Raw genomic sequence first — 4,946 nt, 5'->3', positions numbered from 1 at the left:
CTAGTTCTAAAGAGAAAATTCTGTTGGATTCTCCACGTAAACAAAAAGGTCCACTTTTTTTTTTTTTTTTAACCATGCTAGAATGTAAGCCTGCGATTTTATCTTCCACTTCTTCTAAGACAAAATATAAAATATAGTATTTCACTGTTTCTCTGTAAACAAAAGAGTGGCCACTTTATCCTGACACACACACACACACTACCACCCCCCACCCACCCAAACCTGCACACGCATAAATCATGGTTAATCTTTGCTGCGTGGTGAAAATACCCCAAGGTCATGCAAGGCTAACATCAGCTTCTTGTGGTTTGGGGTGATTTTTTCATTACCTTGAAGCTGAGTCTGCATACTTTTTGATTTGTCACATTATTATTCTAATTTGCAATAAATCTTCAATTAGATTTTTTGTTTTTAAACACCCATGATGGTAGAAAAAAAACAATCTGACACGCTGTTAAGATACAGATGTTTTGTTTTGAAGATACACTAATATGGTTATCTCTAAAAAATTCTGAGTCTTTACAGTGAAAAAAGTAAGTCTTCATTTTATTTATCTCTGGGTTGACACTCAGGTCAAGCCAAAGATTTTGCTTCCAAACAATCTCTCTTATAGCCAAATTTGGAGATGCCTCCAGAAAATATTCCCACTGATTCCACAGCACTTAACAAGTGTTGAAAACTGTAAGTAGAGGTGTAGGAGTCTGACATCTAGAAAAGATCAGCATAAAATCTGAGTGTATGAGGATATTCTGAGGGGAAGAAATAAAAGACCTACTCTGAATATCCAAATGGTGATGAGCTTACAGCTACTGAGTTTCTGAGATAATGGCAGTATATCACATACAGTACAGCTCAGGGAAAAGTGCTGGAGACAGAAACAAAGAGATCTTTTCCAGAAATAAAGAGAGAAGGAAAGATTGCAAATCCCAGAGACATACTTTCAATTATTTATGTTAGTGTAAGTACCACTGGTCTTTATTGGGTTCAAAAAGAAATTCTGTGGGGAATGACAGCTGTACAGGCTTACTACATGGTAGACTTAACATGAAATACATTACGAATCTACAAGTTTCCATAGCAGAGTAAATTGGAACTACCTGGAGCTCCCCTCTGCTTTCCATCGTAGTTCATTTTGCTTCCCAAGCTTGCCTTGAGCTTGGCAACATATAATCCTGCAATTCCACCTGTAGTTCCTTAGCTGCTGCTGCAGAGCATCCTGTATGACATTTCCTGGCAATATCCCCAGAATTCAGCATTATTATTCATTCTGGCTTGCCATGAGGTTTCTGCTTCTGAAGCTTCCTGCTTTAGTATCTTCCAGACAAAAAAAATAAATTTGAGAAAGAAGGTAAGATAAAAAAAACTTGTTTTCTGCTAAAAAGAAAAATTCACCATGTTCCCTGTGAAAACATTGGTACCACAGAAATTATAGTGTTGATATTGTACTCATATCATTTAAGGATATTTTTCAGAGGAAATGAACCCACAAGGCAAGAGAAACTGTAATGTTAGAAGGAAGATGTTGGTACTGAGCTTTACCATATGCCTATTATCATAATACCATTTAGGGTATTTCTAAGTTGCAAGACATTATTCCATATGGAGATACCCCAGTGATCTATAAACAGGCTCTACTGAGAAACTAATTAGTCAAGGCGTAGCTCTGTGTTAATTGTACACTACTGCTGCTGGTATTGCACTAGATCTTTCAGAGAGACAAATAAAAGGCACACAGAGATGAAATAAGTGGCCTGGGGATACAGAAGGTGGGATTCATCTCACCTGACTTCAGACATCAACAATGTAGACATATAAAAATCAAGCTAGTCCCTGGGGCTTCATTTATAGTCACTGGAGATAAATATGCCCTTTTAGGGTGTCAATCATCTGTCGTATTTCTGATGTCTAATTTAGGAGGCAATGAATTGCCCTCTGGATTCTATTGACTAGTTCTTCACTGATCATCAAGTGAGCCAGAAGCCAGATGCAGAAGTCTTCAGTACACACATCTGCATTTATCAATAAAATTCCACCTACAAAGTCAATAATGAATCCGGGAACAGGACATGTTTCCTTTATTCCCAATCCTGCACACTATTCTCTGGATCAAACCACCACCTTGCTGCCTTTCCTAGTAATGGAAAGACTTGTAATTCTGCTCTATGATATTTGGTGATAGTTAATTATCATATAAATTAAAGTTTATTTAGTAGACTAGTCGGTAACTAAGCGGTTGGCCAGTATCAAAAATTAACATATCAAAATTTAAACCTAATTTTTGTATAATTAAAATTCATCCTATGGCTTCAGTTGCATTCTCACTAGGCAGCATCACAATGATTTAATACTTCAAAATTTTGATTTGACTGTGAAAACAGAGATGAAGTTATGTAGGTACAGCATCAGGTCTTGTCAGATGGGAACATACAGCATTGTGAGACATAACCAGTTATGAAGAGTGCAAAGAGAAACCTGTCTCTGCATACAGAAGGAGACCCACCTCCACTAGGTATGAATAGGTATTAACAGCTCAGCAAGTATGGGCTGTGCCACATGAATGCAAATGTCTGTGGCATCCTAGCTTCAATGTGCTGCAGAAAACAAGGTACTGAAGAAATGATAAAGGAAGGATACTACAAAATGTATAACATTTCATTACTAAATACACAAGGGAGGGGTTTGGCTGCAGATTCAAGAATATGAATGAGTTGTCTGCAAGCTAGGTGTCTATATGTGAGCTGGGTGCCTACGTTCCCAACAGAGCCAACTGAGATTGCACAGCAAAGTGCTGGGTTGACCAGACATAGGTGGTTCCTGTGTAGGGTGAACAAGCAGCTCTCCGGGCTCCATTGACTGCACAGGGAACTTACATGCCTACCTCAGATGTAGATATTCACAGTATAAATCTCCGCATTTAGATGCTTCCATACAAATCTTTAATTAACCCTTAATGTTATACAAGGCAGCTACATCATCTTCCTACCTCTGCCACAGAATTCAGTTGGGATTAGAGCCAGCAACTTACAATTAGCTCTCAGCTGTTAATTTTTTTTGTTCTGTTTTCTGGGTGTGGTTTGCTGAGGCTTGAAGAACTGGAATGTGGATTATCTATTTAATACTACTGAACCTGAGAAATTGCAGGCTAGGTGTCCAAGCTGGTCATCAAAAATTAGTACAAGATCTTGATTGCTTTGACTATGATTTATCTTTTTTTTTTTTTTTCTCCAGTTCTCTATCCGTAAAATGGTGCTAATAATACACCTAATTGCTAGGGCTGATGTGAATCAAAATTCATAATGTTTGTGAAGAACTGAAAAATTACAAAAAGAGAACCATTAAAAAAACATAAGAGGAATATAGCAACATTGTATTCAGCTGAGATTTTAGATTGTGATTAATAGTACCTGAAGCCGTATGTTGAATAAAGGTGATATAAACAACTATTTAATAATTATACACACAGATAAATAAAAAGAATAGATAAATATGTAATTAAAGTCTGTGTCAAAACACAAATGCACAGGGGGCTAAATGAAGCTTGCATACAAAAATGCTAACAGTTGCAAAGCAATACCAGGAAAATGAAAATGAAAATCTCAAAGTACAGCTCAAATATTGCATATCAGTGAAGGAAGCAAAGGTAGTAAACCATCATCCAGTATTGTGGGAACTCACTGAAGAGACATAAAGTTGTTGACACCCTTTTTTCATCCTCTCTATAGCTGTGTTTACCCACCATAACTGTTATTTACTCTGTGTTGATCCTCTTCACTTCTCCTTCAGCTCACGTCCTTCTCTTTTTATGCTGTAGTTAAAAAAGATATTTCCTTCTACAGCTGTTCCACCTTCAGCTGCTGGATGCTTCTTGCTACCCACAAGGCTGTGGAAATACTTCAGGAACCATCAGGGTCCTTGATGGGATCTAGATTTGTCAGAAATAATCTTTTCTCTCTACTTCACCATTTTGTTTTATTTTCAGGATTACTTTAGCTCAGCCCAGCTCTGGTTCAACACAAGTCCCTACAAACTCCAGCTTTGGCAGAACTGAGGAAGGTGTGGGGTGAGAAGGAATACCCAGGAGGGAGGGGGAAGAGGGAGATAGGAGAAGGGCAGCTGCATAAGCTGGTTGGGAGAGAAAAGTGAAAACCACTACAAATGGAGGTCTCCCCACCCATGGCTCATCTTTAAAAAGCCCCCGAGAAGCACAGGTGGTTTGTGCAGAAAGCAGTTTGCATTTTAATCTTATTTCTTTCCCAAATGTGGCAGGAAAGTGCTATCCTCAGCTACAAAACCTCCCCTGGGAACCCACCTCGCCTTGCAGCTCTTGTGTGCTGACTTCCCCTGGTGTGAAGGAAGGTTGAAGTGCCAGCTGTTAGAAGGAATAATTATCACAGCACTTCCTGCTAGCACTTCAGATTTTAGAGAGGAGAAGCAGAAGTTACCTGATTCCACAGTTTTGATTTTTTTTTTTCTTCCTTACTGCCTTTGCCTGTAGCCAGTGAATTAGTTTTATCCTGAGGATTCAACATATTGATAAGGTCTATCATTGCAGCAAGCACATTCCTCTAAGTCATATTCATAGTATAATTTTAAATGAGATGTGGACTAACCCTGTCCTATTATAGATGTGGAAATCCTCTCACATTTAAATCTAATCCACGTCTTCTAAACATTTAGGATGATGGTGGTGACTAGGAAATGTTGAGAAATGTGTCTGTGCTTCAGATTACAGAACACAAAGGCAATAACTGTAATGTGCCATTGCTCTCTGCCTGCTTGTAGCTTACAGCTAATTGCATAGATAGGGACCATCGTTTACTGCTGATGCTTATGCACCATTCATTCACACACAGCAATCACTTCCTCATCCCTATGTTAATTGTCTGTCACTAGCAGCATAGCACGTACCTCTGTGAGGCCATCTAAACACGCTGCTACCCTACTAT

At 38.6% G+C, this 4,946-nt stretch overlaps 1 long non-coding RNA gene across 1 annotated transcript; it reads right to left on the bottom strand.

Annotated features, from left to right (window-relative positions):
• On the bottom strand, nucleotides 973–4,363 carry LOC110393084. The gene is made up of 3 exons (XR_002434779.1): nucleotides 4,310–4,363; nucleotides 3,737–3,922; nucleotides 973–1,314 (listed from the first exon to the last, which is right to left on the bottom strand). It is a non-coding gene; the product is annotated as an uncharacterized LOC110393084 (long non-coding RNA).

This window comes from Numida meleagris, chromosome 2 (assembly GCF_002078875.1).
Source record: "Numida meleagris isolate 19003 breed g44 Domestic line chromosome 2, NumMel1.0, whole genome shotgun sequence".
Classification (NCBI taxonomy): domain Eukaryota; kingdom Metazoa; phylum Chordata; class Aves; order Galliformes; family Numididae; genus Numida; species Numida meleagris.
The sequence above is the reverse complement of the archived record's forward strand: the minus strand, read 5'-3'. Positions and strand labels throughout refer to the sequence as shown.